This window comes from Choloepus didactylus, chromosome 9 (genome assembly GCF_015220235.1).
Source record: "Choloepus didactylus isolate mChoDid1 chromosome 9, mChoDid1.pri, whole genome shotgun sequence".
Taxonomy (NCBI): Eukaryota; Metazoa; Chordata; class Mammalia; order Pilosa; family Megalonychidae; genus Choloepus; species Choloepus didactylus.
The window spans coordinates 26,765,769-26,788,172 of NC_051315.1; the positions used below are offsets into that span (position 1 = coordinate 26,765,769).

At 41.1% G+C, this 22,404-nt stretch overlaps 1 long non-coding RNA gene across 1 annotated transcript in view; it reads left to right on the forward strand.

The window, feature by feature from the left end:
* The first annotated feature begins 3,443 nt into the window (after nt 1-3,443).
* LOC119544894 overlaps nt 3,444-22,404 on the forward strand; it is a 39,648-nt gene continuing 20,687 nt past the window's right edge. Inside the window, exon 1 of the long non-coding RNA XR_005218956.1 lies at nt 3,444-3,481. This is a non-coding gene — a long non-coding RNA (uncharacterized LOC119544894). The remainder of the gene's footprint in view (nt 3,482-22,404) is intronic.

Genomic DNA, 22,404 nt, shown 5'->3' on the forward strand with positions numbered 1-22,404 from the left:
ATAGTAAGATACCCAGATCTGGATCCAGGGTGATGCAGTCAGTGCCTATGTCCCCTTAGTGACCAGTGCCAGTGCAAGGAAATCCATGTATGTATGCACATACACCATGTATATCTGTTTATCTCTCAATTATCTATCTATCTACCTATCAATCATCATCTATATATTACAGGTCATGAGTTCACACTTATACCTCCAATTTCAACCTGGCATCACAAGGTTTACCAGTATTCCAACAATAAGAATTCTGGCTCCCATTATTCTCAATGCATTTACTTATTTGCTCAACCTCCTGGCCACACTAGCTGAAGACTTGACCCTGGGCACCCTGGCCCCTCCCAACATACCTCCATCCTCACTGAGCACACTTGCAAAAGCTTGGACCCCATTAAAGGGGTTTCCCATATGTGTTGTCAGCTACAGTTACCAGGAGATATCTTCCCTATTCAGCTTCTCTGCTTCTTCCTCTATTGTCTACTTCCACCACCTGCAAAGCCACTTCCTGAATGTTTATCACTGTCATCTGTGAATGACAAAGTCTGCTTTCAGGAACCAGTGCAGCTCAGCATTTCCCTGAAGCCATGGGGCAAAGAACCTGTCCTCAGTTCTCTGTCTCCTTCCGCCACTGGACTCCAAGGTTGCTTGGCTTGAGCTCAGAGGTGCATGGGTCCATCAGCTTCTGGTTCTCACCCTTTCTCTGTTATCTCCAATGTTTTCATTAAATAGCAAACAAACAAGCAAACAAACTTAGTTCCATCCATTTCTGCCTCTTACATTTCTGGCCAGTTTTTTTGCTGGGTGGGGGTGGCGATGTTTTACTGCACCTGGTTTCTCAGCTCTCCCCTCAGGCCTTCCTCAATACCCCCACCCCCACCCCCACCCTCCCACACCACTTCAAATTCCTTCCTCTTCTCTCAATGTGCCAAGCACATTGATAGGTGTAAACACATCCTGGAGAAATGGAGATAAGAGGGTGGTGTGACTAGGGAAAGAGGCTATAAAGGCAAGTGGCCTAGGACTCAGCCCACTCCAGGGTCTGGTCTCACTGATCTGATGATCTCTTGCTGCTTTTAACACTCAGAGGACAGACTTTGGGCTCCATACCTAAAGAATGTGCTGGGTCATGACCTATAGCCAACAAAGCCCTCTGGCACTCTCTAGCTCTAAGTGACCCACAGTAGAACGAGGCCAAAGGGAACGACAAAACTGTGGGAAATGAAGGGACTCCTTGGGTCACACTATGAGGGTTGTCAGCTTCCTCATCTCTTTAACTTGTGACTCAACTCTTGAGTAATTCCTGTATTTCAGGCACAGGGCTAGGTATTGGGGTTGTTATGCTGAAAATAGAATGTACAGACTCTGAAAACCAAAGTACAGAAGAAGTTTATTGAGCTAAAGTAGCACGCATGCAGAGCAGCAACAAAGAAAGGGTTGCTGCTCAAAACGGCTGGGTTTGGGGAGGCAGCTTATATGGCTCTCTGGAATAAAGAGAGGATGTAGGGGGATAAAGAGGGGAGAGGAAGACATGAGCTGCGATGGGGATGTAAGCTGCCCGGAGGAGGGTGTTTTGGGGTCATAGTCTGTTAATCAGCAACTTGCAACAAGCAGGATGGTTTATGCAAGGTTTGTGGCTATCTGGTGAAGATCAGCAGACTTGACAGTGTCAGTTTGACTTGTTTTATTACAGCAAGGTCGGGGGTCTCTAACAGCACCTCAAGGGATCTTTGGCATGTCAGCCTGACTCAATTGCCTTCTGTTTTTTCTTTGCAGTTTCCTGGGTAAAATGGAAGTTCAAACAAATCAAGATGATTGGTAAATCTATTCACCATTCAAATTTCACAGGGCTACACGAATGAATAATAATAATAATATTAATAATCACAATGTCCCTCTCCTCCAGTAAGTTCAACTGCCTAAAGAGACAGACAAATGAACAAACTACTGCAAGAGGCATGATGAAAGCACAGAAGAACTTTCACATAACAGAGCTGGTGGAAATGAGTGAGGGAAAGCTCAGGAAATTCTTCAAGACAAGGTCATGAGTGTTGGAAGTTAAGAGGTAACCAGGCTGTGTATACAAAATAGAAATGAAGGCATGGAGGTAACAAAGAATCTGATACTTCGGGGAGGCTCCTATTAATTAGAGAGACTATCAGGAAACCAGGACAGTCAAACACTTAGGGTGGGAGTACAAATTGGTACAATCTCTCCGGAGGGCAATTTATATTTCAATAGTCTTGCTCTTTGATCCAGACATTCCACCTTTATGAATTTATCCTAAGGAAATAATCAGAGAGGTGAAAATGCTTGTGCCAAAAAAAAAAAAAAAAAAAAAAAAAAAAGTTAATTTTGGTATTATTTATAATAGCAAAGACTCAGAAATAACTTCATTTTCCAACTAATGAAGGATGGCATATTCACAGGATGGAACACTTTGCCACAAGGACGATGAAAGACTTTTTAAATGTCATGTTTTAGAACATGGAAGGAAATAGGGAATTGTTCACATTTTATTATTTAGTAGACAACCGGTGGCTTTCCCAGACTCCATCTCTGCTTCTGCTGTCAAGAGAAGCCTCATCTCCCATTTCAGAAATTCAGCCCGAGAATTCTCTTAGTGAAGCAGCCATGGAGTCCGGGTAGAATGGACCCCTCCTCCCCCAACCCCCAGCGCCAGGGTGGCCGCTGATGGATTTAATCCTATCAGCTTGACCTCACCCACTTTGCCACCTGACCTAAGTGGAGCCACGAGAATGAAACTAGGGGCTCCTGTTTAATGACTGAGGCAATAAAAGTCTTCCCTCAAATTCCCTCTGGGTGACACGCCATACACACAGGAGATCTGAAAGGGACATGGCTATTCTTGCCACCACAAATGACCACAGGAGCCCGAGAATGAAGTCAACCCACGTGGACGGCAGACGGGACAGAACTCTGGAGAAACGGATCTGGATTCTTGGAAAAAACAACCAACCAACCACCACCCTATTTTTGGACTTTTCAACTATATGAATTACAAAATTTCTTTTATGACCTAAGCCACTTTGATTTGGAATTTTGGTTACTTAGATCTGAAAGCATCATACCTTATACAATGAAATGAAATGGCAGTAAAACAGCAATAAATAAAAATGCAAAAATACAATTAAGTTTCTTCTTTGTACATAATGTATTACTAAAAATGTTAAAAGTCAGGTAGTCGGGGCAGAGAAGAAGAGATATCCCTGAGGAGGTGACAACTGAGCTGAGACGGGGAGGCTTAATAATACTAGCTGATGAATGGAGGTGCAGAGGAAGCAGTGTGAGGGCAGCAGAGGAGCGAGCGAAGGCCTCCGGAAGGAAGGACTCTGGTGAACGGAAGGGACCAAAATGCAACCGGTGCGGCCGGAAGTGCAGGAACGAGGGGAGCAGAGTGGGCCTGGGGGAGTGCGGGGGCCCGGCCAGTCAATGAAGGAGCTGTGTCTTTATTCAAAGAGCAATGGTAGGCGGGGCAAGATGGCAGACTGGTGAGCTGTATGTTTTAGTTACTCCTCCAGGAAAGTAGGTAAAAAGCCAGGAACTGCGTGGACTGGACACCACAGAGCAATCTGTCTTTGGGCATACTTCATACAACACTCATGAAAACGTGGAACTGCTGAGATCAGCGAAATCTGTAAGTTTTTGTGGCCAGGGGACCCGCGTCCCTCCCTGCCAGGCTCAGTCCCGGGGGAGGAGGGGCTGTCAGCTCCAGGAAGGAGAAGGGAGAATTGCAGTGGCTGCTCTTACCGGAAACTCATTCTACTGATTCAAACTCCAACCATAGATAGACTGAGGCCAGACACCAGAGACTCTGAGAGCAGCCAGCCCAGCAGAGAGGAGACAGGCATAGAAAAAAAACAACACCAAAAACTCCAAAATAAAAGCAGAGGATTTTTGGAGTTCTGGTGAACACAGAAAGGGGAAGGGCGGAGATCAGGCCTTGAGGCGCATATGCAAATCCCGAAGCAAGGCTGATCTCTCTGCCCTGGGCACTTTTCCTTAATGGCCCTGGTTGCTTTGTCTATTAGCATTTCAATAACCCATTAGATCTCTGAGGAGGGCCGTTTTTTTTTTTTTAAATCCTTTTTGCTTTTTCTAAAACAATTACTCTAAGAAGCTCAATACAGAAAGCTTCAAAGAATTGAAATTTGGGCACGTCAAGTCAAGAGCAGAACTAAGAGAGCTCTGAGACAAAAGGCAATAATCCAGTGGCTGAGAAAATTCACTAAACAACACAACTTCCCAAGAAAAGGGGGGTGTCCGCTCACAGCCACCATCCTGGTGGACAGGAAACACTCCTGCCCATCGCCAGCCCCATAGCCCAGAGCTGCCCCAGACAACCCAGTGTGACGGAAGTGCTTCAAATAACAGGCACACACCACAAAACTGGGCGTGGACATTAGCCTTCCCTGCAACCTCAGCTGAATGTCCCAGAGCTGGGAAGGGGGAGCAGTGTGAATTAACAGAGCCCCATTCAGCCATCATTTGAGCAGACTGGGAGCCTCCCAACACAGCCCAGCAGCCCAGAACTGCCCTGGGGGGACGGCACTCACCTGCGACATAGCACAGTCATCCCTCAACAGAGGACCCGGGGTGCACAGCCTGGAAGAGGGGCCCACTTGCAAGTCTCAGGAGCCATACGCCAATACCAAAGACTTGTGGGTCAGTGGCAGAGACAAACTGTGGCAGGACTGAACTGAAGGATTAGACTATTGCAGTAGCTTTAAAACTCTAGGATCATCAGGGAGATTTGATTGTTAGGGCCACCCCCCCTCCCCGACTGCCCAGAAACACGCCCCACATACAGGGCAGGCAACACCAACTACACACGCAAGCTTGGGACACCAATTGGGCCCCACAAGACTCACTCCCCCACTCACCAAAAAGGCTAAGCAGGGGAGATCTGGCTTGTGGAGAACAGGTGTCTCGTGGACGCCACCTGCTGGTTAGTTAGAGAAAGTGTACTCCACGAAGCTGTAGATCTGATAAATTAGAGATAAGGACTTCAACTGGTCTACAAACCCTAAAAGAACCCTATCAAGGTCAGCAAATGCCACGAAGCCAAAAACAACAGAAAATTATAAAGCATATGAAAAAACCAGACGATATGGATAACCCAAGCCCAAGCACCCAAATCAAAAGACCAGAAGAGACACACCTAGAGCAGCTACTCAAAGAACTAAAGATGAACAATGAGACCCTAGTACGGGATATGAAGGAAATCAAGAAGACCCTAGAAGAGCATAAAGAAGACATTGCAAGACTAAATAAAAAAATGGATGATCTTATGGAAATTAAAGAAACTGTTGACCAAATTAAAAAGATTCTGGACACTCATAGTACAAGACTAGAGGAAGTTGAACAACGAATCAGTGACCTGGAAGATGACAGAATGGAAAATGAAAACATAAAAGAAAGAATGGGGAAAAAAATTGAAAAACTCGAAATGGACCTCAGGGATATGATAGATAATATGAAACGTCCGAATATAAGACTCATTGGTGTCCCAGAAGGGGAAGAAAAGGGTAAAGGTCTAGGAAGAGTATTCAAAGAAATTGTTGGGGAAAACTTCCCAAATCTTCTAAACAACATAAATACACAAATCATAAATGCTCAGCGAACTCCAAATAGAATAAATCCAAAAAAACCCACTCCGAGACATATACTGATCACACTGTCAAACATAGAAGAGAAGGAGCAAGTTCTGAAAGCAGCAAGAGAAAAGCAATTCACCACATACAAAGGAAACAGCATAAGACTAAGTAGTGACTACTCAGCAGCCACCATGGAGGCGAGAAGGCAGTGGCACGATATATTTAAAATTCTGAGTGAGAGGAATTTCCAGCCAAGAATACTTTATCCAGCAAAGCTCTCCTTCAAATTTGAGGGAGAGCTTAAATTTTTCACAGACAAAGAAATGCTGAGAGAATTTGCTAACAAGAGACCTGCCCTACTGGAGATACTAAAGGGAGCCCTACAGACAGAGAAACAAAGACAGGACAGAGAGACTTGGAGAAAGGTTCAGTACTAAAGAGATTCGGTATGGGTACAATAAAGGATATTAATAGAGAGAGGGAAAAATATGGCAAACATAATCCAAAGGATAAGATGGCCGATTCAAGAAATGCCTTCACGGTTTTAACGTTGAATGTAAATGGATTAAACTCCCCAATTAAAAGATATAGATTCGCAGAATGGATCAAAAAAAATGAACCATCAATATGTTGCATACAAGAGACTCATCTTAGACACAGGGACACAAAGAAACTGAAAGTGAAAGGATGGAAAAAAATATTTCATGCAAGCTACAGCCAAAAGAAAGCAGGTGTAGCAATATTAATCTCAGATAAAATAGACTTCAAATGCAGGGATGTTTTGAGAGACAAAGAAGGCCACTACATACTAATAAAAGGGGCAATTCAGCAAGAAGAAATAACAATCGTAAATGTCTATGCACCCAATCAAGGTGCCACAAAATACATGAGAGAAACATTGGCAAAACTAAAGGAAGCAATTGATGTTTCCACAATAATTGTGGGAGACTTCAACACATCACTCTCTCCTATAGATAGATCAACCAGACAGAAGACCAATAAGGAAATTGAAAACCTAAACAATCTGATAAATGAATTAGATTTAACAGACATCTACAGGACATTACATCCCAAATCACCAGGATACACATACTTTTCTAGTGCTCACGGAACTTTCTCCAGAATAGATCATATGCTGGGACATAAAACAAGCCTCAATAAATTTAAAAAGATTGAAATTATTCAAAGCACATTCTCTGACCACAATGGAATACAATTAGAAGTCAATAACCATCAGAGACTTAGAAAATTCACAAATACCTGGAGGTTAAACAACACACTCCTAAACAATCAGTGGGTTAAAGAAGAAATAGCAAGAGAAATTGCTAAATATATAGAGACGAATGAAAATGAGAACACAACATACCAAAACCTATGGGATGCAGCAAAAGCAGTGCTAAGGGGGAAATTTATAGCACTAAACGCATATATTAAAAAGGAAGAAAGAGCCAAAATCAAAGAACTAATGGATCAACTGAAGAAGCTAGAAAATGAACAGCAAACCAATCCTAAACCAAGTAGAAGAAAAGAAATAACAAGGATTAAAGCAGAAATAAATGACATAGAGAACAAAAAAACAATAGAAAGGATAAATATCACCAAAAGTTGGTTCTTTGAGAAGATCAACAAGATTGACAAGCCCCTAGCTAGACTGACAAAATCAAAAAGAGAGAAGACCCATATAAACAAAATAATGAATGAAAAAGGTGACATAACTGCAGATCCTGAAGAAATTAAAAAAATTATAAGAGGATATTATGAACAACTGTATGGCAACAAACTGGATAATGTAGAAGAAATGGACAATTTCCTGGAAACATATGAACAACCTAGACTGACCAGAGAAGAAATAGAAGACCTCAACCAACCCATCACAAGCAAAGAGATCCAATCAGTCATCAAAAATCTTCCCACAAATAAATGCCCAGGGCCAGATGGCTTCACAGGGGAATTCTACCAAACTTTCCAGAAAGAACTGACACCAATCTTACTCAAACTCTTTCAAAACATTGAAAAAAATGGAACACTACCTAACTCATTTTATGAAGCTAACATCAATCTAATACCAAAACCAGGCAAAGATGCTACAAAAAAGGAAAACTACCGGCCAATCTCCCTAATGAATATAGATGCAAAAATCCTCAACAAAATACTTGCAAATCGAATCCAAAGACACATTAAAAAAATCATACACCATGACCAAGTGGGGTTCATTCCAGGCATGCAAGGATGGTTCAACATAAGAAAAACAATCAATGTATTACAACACATTAAAAACTCGAAAGGGAAAAATCAATTGATCATCTCAATAGATGCTGAAAAAGCATTTGACAAAATCCAACATCCGTTTTTGATAAAAACACTTCAAAAGGTAGGAATTGAAGGAAACTTCCTCAACATGATAAAGAGCATATATGAAAAACCCACAGCCAGCATAGTACTCAATGGTGAGAGACTGAAAGCCTTCCCTCTAAGATCAGGAACAAGACAAGGATGCCCGCTGTCACCACTGTTATTCAACATTGTGCTGGAAGTGCTAGCCAGGGCAATCCGGCAAGACAAAGAAATAAAAGGCATCCAAATTGGAAAAGAAGAAGTAAAACTGTCATTGTTTGCAGATGATATGATCTTATATCTAGAAAACCCTGAGAAATCAACGATACACCTACTAGAGCTAATAAACAAATTTAGCAAAGTAGCGGGATACAAGATTAATGCACATAAGTCAGTAATGTTTCTATATGCTAGAAATGAACAAACTGAAGAGACACTCAAGAAAAAGATACCATTTTCAATAGCAACTAAAAAAATCAAGTACCTAGGAATAAACTTAACCAAAGATGTAAAAGACCTATACAAAGAAAACTACATAACTCTACTAAAAGAAATAGAAGGGGACCTTAAAAGATGGAAAAATATTCCATGTTCATGGATAGGAAGGCTAAATGTCATTAAGATGTCAATTCTACCCAAACTCATCTACAGATTCAATGCAATCCCAATCAAAATTCCAACAACCTACTTTGCAGACTTGGAAAAGCTAGTTATCAAATTTATTTGGAAAGGGAAGATGCCTCGAATTGCTAAAGACACTTTAAAAAAGAAAAACGAAGTGGGAGGACTTACACTCCCTGACTTTGAAGCTTATTATAAAGCCACAGTTGCCAAAACAGCATGGTACTGGCACAAAGATAGACATATAGATCAATGGAATCGAATTGAGAATTCAGAGATAGACCCTCAGATCTATGGCCGACTGATCTTTGATAAGGCCCCCAAAGTCACCGAACTGAGCCATAATGGTCTTTTCAACAAATGGGGCTGGGAGAGTTGGATATCCATATCCAAAAGAATGAAAGAGGACCCCTACCTCACCCCCTACACAAAAATTAACTCAAAATGGACCAAAGATCTCAATATAAAAGAAAGTACCATTAAACTCCTAGAAGATAATGTAGGAAAACATCTTCAAGATCTTGTATTAGGAGGCCACTTCCTAGACTTTACACCCAAAGCACAAGCAACAAAAGAGAAAATAGATAAATGGGAACTCCTCAAGCTTAGAAGTTTCTGCACCTCAAAGGAATTTCTCAAAAAGGTAAAGAGGCAGCCAACTCAATGGGAAAAAATTTTTGGAAACCATGTATCTGACAAAAGACTGATATCTTGCATATACAAAGAAATCCTACAACTCAATGACAATAGTACAGACAGCCCAATTATAAAATGGGCAAAAGATATGAAAAGACAGTTCTCTGAAGAGGAAATACAAATGGCCAAGAAACACATGAAAAAATGTTCAGCTTCACTAGCTATTAGAGAGATGCAAATTAAGACCACAATGAGATACCATCTAACACCGGTTAGAATGGCTGCCATTAAACAAACAGGAAACTACAAATGCTGGAGGGGATGTGGAGAAATTGGAACTCTTATTCATTGTTGGTGGGACTGTATAATGGTTCAGCCACTCTGGAAGTCAGTCTGGCAGTTCCTTAGAAAACTAGAGATAGAGCTACCATTCGATCCAGCGATTGCACTTCTCGGGATATACCCGGAAGATCGGAAAGCAGTGACACGAACAGATATCTGCACGCCAATGTTCATAGCAGCATTATTCACAATTGCCAAGAGATGGAAACAACCCAAATGTCCATCAACAGATGAGTGGACAAATAAAATGTGGTATATACACACGATGGAATACTACGCGGCAGTAAGAAGGAACGATCTGGTGAAACATATGACAACATGGATGAACCTTGAAGACATAATGCTGAGCGAAATAAGCCAGGCACAAAAAGAGAAATATTATATGCTACCACTAATGTGAACTTTGAAAAATGTAAAACAAATGGTTTATAATGTAGAATGTAGGGGAACTAGCAGTAGAGAGCAATTAAGGAAGGGGGAACAATAATCCAAGAAGAACAGATAAGCTATTTAACGTTCTGGGGATGCCCAGAAATGACTATGGTCTGTTAATTTCTGATGGATGTAGTAGGAACAAGTTCACTGAAATGTTGCTATAGTATGTAACTTTCTTGGGGTAAAGTAGGAACATGTTGGAAGTTAAGCAGTTATCTTAGGTTAGTTGTCTTTTTCTTACTCCCTTGCTATGGTCTCTTTGAAATGTTCTTTTATTGTATGTTTGTTTTCTTTTTAACTTTTTTTTTCATACAGTTGATTTGAAAAAAGAAGGGAAAGTTAAAAAAAAAAAAAAGAAAAAAGACAAACAAGGAAAAAAAAAAAAAAAGATGTAGTGCCCCCTTGAGGAGCCTGTGGAGAATGCAGGGGTATTCGCCTACCCCACCTCCATGGTTGCTAACATGACCACAGACATAGGGGACTGGTGGTTTGATGGGTTGAGCCCTCTACCATAAGTTTTACCCTTGGGAAGACGGTTGCTGCAAAGGAGAGGCTAGGCCTCCCTGTATTTGTGCCTAAGAGTCTCCTCCTGAATGCCTCTTTGTTGCTCAGATGTGGCCCTCTCTCTCTGGCTAAGCCAACTTGAAAGGTGAAATCACTGCCCTCCCCCCTACGTGGGATCAGACACCCAGGGAAGTGAATCTCCCTGGCAACGTGGAATATGACTCCCGGGGAGGAATGTAGACCCGGCATCGTGGGATGGAGAACATCTTCTTGACCAAAAGGGGGATGTGAAAGGAAATGAAATAAGCTTCAGTGGCAGAGAGATTCCAAAATGAGCCGAGAGATCACTCTGGTGGGCACTCTTACGCACACTTTAGACAACCTTTTTTAGGTTCTAAAGAATTGGGGTAGCTGGTGGTGGATACCTGAAACTATTAAACTACAACCCAGAACCCATGAATCTCGAAGACAGGTGTATAAAAATGTAGCTTATGAGGGGTGACAGTGGGATTGGGAATGCCATAAGGACCAAACTCCACTTTGTCTAGTTTATGGATCGATGTGTAGAAAAGTAGGGGAAGCAAACAAACAGACAAAGGTACCTAGTGTTCTTTTTTACTTCAATTGCTCTTTTTCACTCTAATTATTATTCTTGTTATTTTTGTGTGTGTGCTAATGAAGGTGTCAGGGATTGATTTAGGTGATGAATGTACAACTATGTAATGGTACTGTAAACAATCGAAAGTACAATTTGTTTTGTATGACTGCGTGGTATGTGAATGTATCTCAATAAAATGATGATTAAAAAAAAAAAAAAAAAAAAAAAAAAAGAGCAATGGTAAGTCAGTGAAGGTTTTAAATAGGGAGATGGGATCCTTGGAACAGCGGCAGGGTGTGGAGAGGGATCGGGTTTACATTTTGAAGAGAAAGATTACGCTAGCCATAGAGTAGAGAAGAAATTCAAAGGAGGGTCCAAAGGGAATGAGGTAGACCCTCAGGGCCTAGGTCAGGGCACGCAGGGGTAGGGGGTGGGGGCTTGGACCACAGCGTGGTTAGTGGAGATGGGGCGGTGCCGGTGAACTGAGAGTAAAATCAACAAGACTTTCTGATGGACGGGATATGGGAAAGCGAGGGAGATTCCTCCGCTTGGGTTCTACGGAATTTAGAGCTTATTTTCACAAACTAGCAGAAAAGATGTGAAACATGAAATTGTATGGCAGGATATGTTGACAGAATTAACAATGCCGTGTATAGATGACATAAGTAATCTGAAGCTGTCAGGTGGGGACATGGGGGTGGTATAGGTTGTGGTGAGCATGGGAGACTTCTGGAGAAGTAGGGCTTGAAGGAATGGTAGAATTTGTGCAGGTAAGGGAGTTCTGTGTGTAAAATATTGTAGTGGGCATTTTATTATTTCCAAGGGAGCAGATAATTTGTTTTTTTTTTTTTTTTAACCTGAGAATGACTGAAAAGCTATGGGTCCCCTCCAAGATTTTATCCAGGAGGAGAGAAGCAAAATTAAGTTCAACCAGCAGGCTGGAGGACTGTGAAAGAATCAAGTTGGTTTCTGCTCACCTCCTAATGAGGCCACCATGTTAGAAAGTGATTACACGTGTATCCACTTGCGGAGCTAGAAATCTGTGGAACTTTACCCTAGTACTAGCAACAGGTTTGTGAGGATTTTCTCTAGTCCAGGGGTTGGCAAACCACAGCCCGGGGACCAAACTGGCTTACACCTGTTTTTGTGAATAGAATTTTATTGGCTCACAGCCACACCCATTCGTTCATGTACTGCCTCTGGCTGTGCGGTGGAGACTGTATGGCCCACAAAGCTAAAGATATTTACTATCTTAACCTTTAAGAAAAAGTTTGCTGATTCCTGATCTAGAGACACTGAAGATTGAGAAGTTTATTTCCCAGTGGAACATAATTTTAGAGAGAGATATGCTATTTAGATGAAAAGTTTTTCAAAAATATTTTAATAGAATTTGAGTAGGCAAATGATAGGTACAGGAAAAAAAAAAAAAAAAACCAAACACACAAAAAACTAAGGAACATTTTTCCTCACATTTATACCACGACACACAGTCCACTATTCCATTCATTCAATCTTTGATTCATTCACTAACTACTGATTGAGGACATACTACCCATCAGGCACAAAGGTGTATGCAAGGGCTTAGCAAGGAATAGGAGACAAAACTCCTTTCCCCTTGAAGCTTTATTCTTGGGAGTGAGGGGTAGAGGGTGATAGGGAGAAACAATAAAAACAAAAGTGAAAATATATAGACGGTGATAAGGACTTAAGGACTGATGCAGGGAGAAGGATGGGGGCAGGAGGTTGGGGATGGCTATATTAAATGGGGTGCTCCTGGAAGCCTCACTGATAAGAGGGCATTTGCACAACAGGATGGTGGAGGGTGGGGGCAGAGCCATGTAGCTCTGGGGCAGAAGGAAACAAGAGGGCAAATGCCTCAAGGCAGGAACATGCTTGCTGAGTTTGCAGAACAGGAGAAAGCCAATGTAGCTATAGTGGGGTGTGGAGTGGAGTGGAAGTGGAGCCGAAGGAAACCAAGTTAGAGACGAAGTAGAGGGGTCAGATGATTAAAGGGTGACTCCAGGTACTTTGGCTTCTTCTCTGAATGAGAAAATAAATTTGAAAGATTGTTGGAAGAGGAGGGCATGATCTAACTTAAATTTTAAAGGATCTCTTTACCAGCTACTTGAGTGTACACTGTTAGAAGCTTGGAAAGGAGGTAAACCAGTTAGGAGGCAATAATCTAGGACAGAGATGATGTGGGTTAGAACACGGTGGTACAGTCCAAGTGGTGGCTCCAACAGGATTTGCATTTGGATTGGATATGAGGTGTGGGAAAAAGAGCTGTCAAGTACAGCTCCAAGGTTTTGGGGCTGCTCAACTGGAAAGATGGTGCTGCTGTATATTGAAATCAAGAAATCTGTGAGAGAAGCAAATATTGGGTGCAAGATTAGGAGTTTGAGTTTGTACCTGTTAGGATTGAGATGCTCATTGAGAATCCACATGAAGATGATGTCTAAACAGTGGGATATTTGGGTCTGGAGTTCAGGGGAGAGGTCCACCTTGTTTTAGCCCTGGAAATACCTGTTCTCAAAATCTGGGGACATCAGAGGCCTGAGAAAGGTAAGCTCCTGCTGAATGTGATAGACTCAAAGGCTTTCAGACTTAAGGACTGTATAAAACTTTGTGACTTAAGGACTCTATAAAGTTGGCTTTAGGCAGCTCAAGGCAGAGGCTTCCTTTCTTTAATGGAACAGAATACTAAAAAAACTCATAACTGTTTTTACCTAACTAATAAAAATGTCTCAATAAATATGCTCCCAGTAACCTATTGCATGATTTTCTTGGGAAGACCTTGTAGCTGAAAAGTTAAAGCAAAAATAAAACCCCAAACAAGAGCAAACTATAGCTAATGGGAAGTAGTCAGGATAGGTTCACAGAACATTTAAAGCATGCTATAAATTTTTCATTTTAAAAAAAAAAGGTAAAATCTTGTGGAGAACTTGAGTTTGGAAGTTCAATTTCAAATGAAGGAGGAGTGAGATGTTAGCAAAGACACAGTCCCCGCAAGTAAGATCGAAAACCAGATCCTAGTCGCTACCTGAGCAGCTCATTTCTCCTGTATCTACAAATCCAAGCTGTGGGCTCCTTCCTTCTGACTGAATCCCAGTAATGGTCCCTCATACTCTGAATAATGCACCGCAAGAAAGACTATTACCCCCTGTGCTGGTTATTCCATATTTTCCACTACCTTTCCCAAAGCAGTCCACCTTCTGCTCTTCTTGGCCCTGCTTTGTGCCCTAGGAGTCTGACCCCTACATCTTGTAGCACATGGTCTCCATTGCTCTTTGGCCTATGTGTGGATTGGCCAGTGGAAGGCACCAACAGGCGACTGGAAGGTGGGAGAAAGTAAGGTGGGTCTCTCTGCCTCTGCCCGCTCCCTGCTCCAGGCTGAGGTTCTGGTAGTGTCTTCATCCCTCTATGGCTGCAGCTCTTGTTGGGCAGCTCCTCCTCCGTGGTCCCACTTCACTGGGTTCTTGAAACTCTGTTTCCTTCCCTTCCCTTTCACACCTAAGGATAATAGTGACTTCCTTACTGATGCTGTCCCCTGGGTGCCTCAGTGTCCCTTGGTAGTTCCTTTACTCCTTTGACTTCTCTGTAAATACTTCTCCCGTTAAATTTCATTCAAAATCTCTCCTGAGTGTGCCTTCTGTTTCCTTCTGGGATCCTGATGAATACAACACCTGAGCTTTTAAAGGACCATTTTTTTAAAGTGGACTTTTATTAATTCTACAATTTTGGCCCTGAATGGATGGAATTAGAATGTAGTGCCTTTCATTCTTAATTGAATTAAACACATGTTATTGAGCATACAAGGCATCAGGCGCTTTGCTGAGTGCTAGGCAAAAACAGTGAACAAGAACAATGAACAACAGTCTAGTCAATAAAGGGCAGCCTTTTGCTTATACAAATTATATACCTCTTATTGTCCCCTGACTAGCTATTATTGTACAAAGGCTAAGGCTAGATATCTCAACACAGTATCTTATTACAGAGCACATGGTCTTTAGACATTGCAATTCCATCATAGACCACATTACATTCATTGCCACTTCAGAAGAGAATCAATTAAAAATAACATTCCACTATTTATTAGTTTATTGACCTGCCCCTGGATTAAGGTGCTCACAATCAACCTAGAATCCTGTTGTCTTAAACTGCTATGACAACTACCACACAATGAGTTGTCTTAATAACAGGGATCTATTGGTTCACAGTTTCAGAGATTAGCAGGCTTCCTTCCTCCTGAGATCGGTAGCATTCTGGCTGGCTACGAATCCTTGGAGTTCCATGGCTTTCCTGTCACAGGGTGATGTCCTCCCCTTTCTCTTCCAGGTCCCCAGACTTCCTGCTCCCCTCTGTGGCTTTCTCTTTTGTGTCTAATTTCCTTTGCTTATAAGGTTTTCAGCCATACTGGGTTCAGATCCACCCTCATTCAGTCTGGGCACATCTTAACTAATAATATTTACAAGTGGGTTCACACCTACAGGACCTGAACATGCCTTTTCTGCACATGATTCAATTCTCAACACTTGTATGAAAGTCAGTTTAAGAGGGTTTTGATATGGAACAGTTAAAAATTTCCTGTTGGGTAACACCAGGATGTGTTTTGGAAGATTTTCTCCCTCACTAGTTTCTTAGCCACTTATATCATTTGCGGGAGAGGTTGAGACCATTGTTTTATTTATAGCTAATATGGTTTTATCGTATTGAGCTAGAAAAGACCTGAACAAACAACTGCTACCTGATTTTTGCTAGAAACAAAGGCTACAGCTTATTTCTTCTTAATTAAATTATTAACTTCAAACGTCCTCAATGCTTAACTTGTTTATAGAATAAGCAGGTGTCAACTGAGAAATAACAAACTAAGCTTCAAGGCAGCAAAGGCTTTTACTTGGGGTCTTAGAATTGCAATTCAGGGAGCACAGATTCAGGTAGCAACCCAGATCATGTCCCTTCTTGGCAGTTCCAGGCAAGGATTTTTAAAGAAAAAGATTACATAAATTGTTTGTGTATGGTGGATATTCAGGGTGCGCCTAATATCCTTAAGGTTGGATAGTTTACTGAGTCCTTTTTCTTGTGGTTTGTTTATGGTGTCCAGATATCCTTAGGGTTTTGAGGAACATTGTTGCTTGAGGCTTTGCATACTTTGGCAGTTAGTGATATGAGGCTGAGACAGGCAGAAGAGTAACCTCCAGAATGAACTCTGGACTCCTTTAAATCTCTTAGCCATAACTCTATTTTACTTCATTTACACAGACTGTATTGGAAAATAACTTTATCCCCCTTGGCATACATTTTGGAAATAGTTTGTTTTGTAGAATATGTTAGAAAATAGCCCTGCTTCAGCGTGGCCAATCGAGAGGTGCTTTATTGAGAGTTTGTTTGGGAAAGGAAAGCTGTCTGGTTTTGTAACCGAGCAGTTAGGATTTCACAAATGATTGTGATTACTGAATCATTAAATAGGTATTTCTTTTTACTTTCTAGTGTATTAGAATAGCCAGAGGGAAATACCTGAAATTGCTGAACTGTAGTCCAGCTGCCTTGATCTCTTGATAATGATTGTTTTACTATACATCCTTTATCTTGTCATTGTAAAAACCTTGTGACTGACCCTCACTTGTACCCCTTATCCTGTTTTTTTACTTTACAGTCTGATGATCCCTAAAGACAGCCCCTAATGTTTATGAATGAAAGGCCTTGAGTCAGCCCAGAACTAACCCACTCCAATTCCAAAACGATCTTGCTAGATGAAGCTGGATCGAACCAAAACTGGCCCTCCTGACATGCATAGTAGCTTAAACTTTAATATAAGTGATGTGTACCTCATTATAATACTAAAAATCTTATCCATCATCATACTAAGGCCACCATTTTCTTACGTATGTGCAAGAAAGAAATATACAGTCTACACATGCTCAATAATTATATCATCTCTAAACTCATCATCTTGAGCCTTGTGCTCATTATCCTAAAATCTGCTCATCTTTTGGTACTATAAAACTATCGGAGTTACTGCAATTCAGGGAGACAGATTATTAGGCTGATAGGCCATCTGATCTCCTGCTCCATGCTTAGCAATAACCTCTCTCTCCTTGAAACCCCAGTGTCTCAGGAATTGGTCATTTGACTGCATCGGGCAAGAACCCACTGCTTTTAATTAGTATCAGTTTCCTCTGCCTAAGAATGTTTTTCAGGTTCAAATTATTGCAACCATGCTTTGCTGAGGATCCCAAAGCTTGCTGTTCTGTGTGTTGGGGTGAATTAAAAATAACTTCCATTAACTGCTGTTAACATGTCCTTGATAGACTTGTCACATTTCACAACAGGATTTCCTTTCACACCATCATTTCATATGCACAAAATTCTATTGCATGGATGCACCTTGATATTCTTAACCAGTCTCCTATTTTCAAACATTTCAGTTGTTTCTAATATTTCCATATTAAGAAGATGCTCCAGTGAATAACCTTGTAACTTAATCCTTGCATTCATGTATGACTGTCTCCTTAGTAGTGCAATAGCTGGGTCAAAGAATAAGCAAAATGTGTAAGGCTTGTGATGCTACTGCCAAATTGCCTTCCAGAAAGGTAGACTATGAAAATGTTTGCTTTCCTGAATCACTTTCAACTTGGACATGGGAAAAAAAATTTTTAACTGCCAATCTATTAGATCTTTTAGGCGAAAGACAATACTTTAATTTTCATTAATTTATCTACTGGTGGGGATGAAGACTGTTTTCACATGCTAATTAGCCGTTTGTCTTCCTAAGCTTCATCGTCATTCTTTCTCTCTTGTACTCTTTTCCTTCCTTCCTTTTCCCCTTTGGATTGCAGGTTCATGCTTATGGCAGACACTGTAACTTGCTTCCCCAGGTATCCAATCATCTCCCTTTCTTTTTTTTTTTAGGGATACAGCTTCTGCTTTACTCATAGCTGTCATCTGCCAAATTAAATTACAACAACAAAACAGTATTTCTCAGTCAATCTTGCAGCTAGGGTGGCCCTATATCAGAGTCCTAGCTAATGAGGAGTAGAAGTTGCTGGGAGTAAGTAGAAAGCCCTTTAAAACAGAGTAGAAGAGCCAGCTTGTTCCACTTTAATTTGTCCTGTGCTCTTCCTCTTCTTGCCTGAAATAACCCTGCCTTGCTGCAGATGGAGCCGCCACCTTGTCATCATGTGAGAAGGGGATGAAAGCCACCTGTTACAGAAGGCATGGTAGGAAGAGTCTGGCCCCTGTTGGCAAGATTATAGCACGATGTTTCCGTAACAGCCTTATACTGCTTACTTATGAGATTATTTTACATGAGAAATATAATACCTCTATTTGCTCGAGCCATTCTCAGTTAGGTTTTCTATTAAGTGCAGCTGATAAAATGTTCTCTGTCCATATTTGTTTTGGTTATTGATCTAGAAGGGGTCTTTAGACCTAAAGAATATGAAACATTTGTTTAACGAGTGCTGCCAAATGTTCCCCATTTCTCATTTCTTTTTACCTTTATCTGTGGTCTGTTTTGATATTTAAAAAAATTCCATTAAATTTATCGGTCATTTGCTTTATGGTTTCTGTCTTCATGTCATGTCATGGAAAGCCTTCCCCAATCCTCGATTATAGAAATAATTCACTTTCATTTCCCTTTAAAAATTGATTTCTTTTTTTATATTAAAATTATTTTCCTCTGCCATACTATGACAGACATTGGTAGTTGAGATGCCACTTATCCTTAGTGTGCCCCCAGGCAGGCTACAAATCCTCAACACGATCTTTCCGACATCCACTACTCAGCAATAGAGTCTGCATGGAGCATAAAACTCATTTGTGATTTTTGATAGACAGTATTTTTAAAAAATCTATTCCTACAAGCCATCTTAAATACTTTCTTAGACAACATGGAAAGTAAGGAGAGTGAAAGAGGGAGAGAGAGAGAGACAGACAGACAGATAGACTGATCTTCTGGTAACTTGACAATATAGGTCAAGTACTACTGAGGGCAGAGGACCTTGCTATCAGTATTTCATAGACTAGAAGAGAAACCGAGAGAATTTTTTTTTCCCTTTGGTTATTGTGGAGCTTCCAGTCTAAAGAGAAAGTCAGGACCATTCAAATGATATTCCTCAAATGACAAATGACATAAAGGAATCAACAACAATTATTTGGACTGACACATGCAGATTTTATTCCAGACTTTTAGTTTCACAATACAGGATAGTGTTTGGGTACTCTGTGGAGAGTACAGGTGCCTTGGGGTGTTCAGGGACATGGAAATTTAATTGGGAAAAATGAAAGAGATGAGCATCTCTGCAAAATAGCTCAGACATAGGGAGCAGTTAGTCATGAATTAGAAACAATTAGTACTAGTCTTTAATCAAGGCAGGATTTGAAGAGCTAAAAATAAGGTGAATATTGGCAGTGGACCCCAGCAATGAAATATCCAGAGCATGGCATTTGGGAATGGTGCACATTTTTCTTAGACCTTCAACTTGGCCCATTCCCTTCATTCTTCCTCTTGTAACTTCGCTGCCTCCTATTTAACATATGATTTGCTGATACCTGTTATGACTCTCCCTCTTGCTTCCCCCCCGGAATGGGGGACAAAGGGTCATTGCAAGTATAGATGGACATAAATAAAATTTAAGGGAAATAATGAAAAATATATGCATTGCATAGTTGCTTTCAAGATTTAATTTATATTATTGGTCCTGAAAGGAAATGCCCGGACAACCTTTAAAAGCTTCCCTCCAGCTAGTGTCTGTGTCTTTGCTACTATCTGAAGATGAGTGGCTGGCTGCTCTGATGTTATCCATGGTGATACCACAGCATAAAGCAGGAAGAAATAAATGAGACTGGGCTTCATTGGTTTAACCTCTAGAAGAATCATGGAGCTGAGAAGAGAGGTTGTGGGAGGGGATCAATATTTGACAAATGAAAAGAGTCTCAGTCAGTTGGAAAGGGCATATATTTTCCCATGAGGTAGCAGAATAAATCATTTGTAGGATCCAACAACTCAAGATTGTCTTTTACAAAATAACATTCTCTGTTTTTTCTTTACCTAAAATCTTTAGAACTATAGTGGAAACTTTTTTTTTTTTTTCCTCGTACATTGTATAATTCACAAAGTAGAAATACGACTAACCAAATCGGGGCTGGCAGAGAGGCAAATCTATCATCATCATTAACGCTATCAAGTACTCAGTACTAAATAAAGTGTCTAACAATGAAACAATGCTAGTTAGACCTTACGGAGTCTGTTTAATGAAATGCAATTCCTGTTCCCATCAAGTCTTTTTTTCCCCTCAATGAAACTTGCAGCTTACTGTTAGCATGGGTGGTCTCTATGTTCTTTTTTTATGAAAGATTTGTTTCAAATAGTAAATCATTGTTTGTTTAATTGTTCTTTGTGTAAGTAAAATTTATCTTCCACCTTAGAACTTGTGGGGACCCAGGGCTTGGTTGGGGCCCCACCCACCCCCACCCCCTCCCCCTCCGCCATTATGAGCTGCACACAACCACCTACATGACCAGGAAAGACATTGACTCCACTAATCACTATTGATAACCAAATCTCTCGAGAACTTGTAACCAAATCTCGCGCGATATCCTGTGGTAAACAAATCTCATGAGATTGTGTTGTAGACAAATTGCAGGAGACCCTGCTGAAACTCCATTGTCATTAACTTTTGTAAGTCCCACCGCACCACCCGCACTTCCTTGGCACTCCTTACTCTCTGTGCGCAGACCGCTGAGTTCATTTTCCCATCCTGCTTGTAAGTCCCTAATTAAACTCATGGGTAACTCTGTGTCAGGCATGTTCTTTAGTCTTGGGGCTAATCCGGGTTGGAACAGGACTCCTGGCTTCTTGTAAAAGAAACCATTTTGAGCTATTTTCTGGGTATTCTACGCCTGTGCTTCTCCTTCCACTCCCCACCCATTCTCGGCTTTTTGGTTAGTGGCTAGTGCCTCTCACTGTGCTCTCTAAGCCCGGGGACACTGAGTGCTGTGGACTCATATTCTTGGGTCATCTTGCTGGCTGGCTTCCAGTTGGGCTTGGCAGTGGGCTGCACTATCAGATATGAAGGCAGGAAGTGGGAGAGTTCTGGATCTATTTCTTTTTCCTGCTCTCCTTTTAGCAGTTTTATTTCCCTTGTCTATCGCTCCCACTAACCAGGCTAGGCAGTCCTTTCGTCACTATTTCAGCTCTTACTATTTCCTCCTTTTATTTTTTTGACCTAATGGTGGCAACTGGCTTTCAGCTGCTGCTAGTCTCTGGGTGTCCTGCTGCACTTGTCAGCTTTTATTGTGGCAACAAACACTCCAATGTCTCAGTTGCTTAAAACAACAAACATTTGTTTTTGCTCCTGTAATACAAGGGCTATGGGTCAGCTGTGGCTCAGGTTTCCAAGGATGAAAGGATATGATATTCTCATGACAGAAGGCAGAAACACAAGAAAACCTAACCTAAACCACACAGTCACATGTAAAGTTTCTGCTTGGATAGGGAAAATGCCAAGTTCACTAACAACTAGTTGGCCAAAGTGTGTAACATGACCAAGCCCAAAGAAATTGAAGAGGTGCAGGCACATAATTCTCCCATAGTATTCTCAGACCATTTGGGTGAATTTTGTTTCCTGCTAGATCTCTGATTAATACAGCTATCTGTACTGGGGTGGGGTAAAAGGAAAATTTACTACAGTGATATATAGAGCTGCCTTGCTGGGTGCAAAGGCATTTTGACTATAGCTAGCCCCCAGGAATGAACCAGAACAAGAGATCTCATTACCTTCAGGATTTGCCTTTTCTCACCTTTGCTCCTTTCTGAGAGATTGCTTCCCTCTTTCTCCTTTTTGGAGGACAACTTCATTTGCTTCTCCTACCTACATAGTAGAAAGTATAGATGGCCAATGGCTCCAGAGCATAGTGTTCCAAGATGAACTCTGTCTCTTAGTCCTAACTTTTAAATTTCCAGAGAAGGCTTGTGACTGGTCCAGTGTGGGTGAGATGCTCACTCCCAGTGCTCTCAACCGAGCCTAATGGGCAGGGACACATTGTGCAAAATAGCTGCTGGGACCCAGCAACCGCACTATATCGATTATATTGACGTAAACATAACAGGAAAGGGAAAGGCCAGTAAGATGGTCTACTAGATGCCCACCTCATGTAGACATCCATTTTAGTCTTAGGTTTTTACTTTTTTGATCAATATTTTGTTAAATAACATTTGTTAACTGGTAAAATTTGTTTACATTTTTAAAAAACTGTTTTGATTATTGTGATCTTTATTTTCTGCTCAAAAGAAATCTGGGCTTTATAATAGGAAGTCAGTTG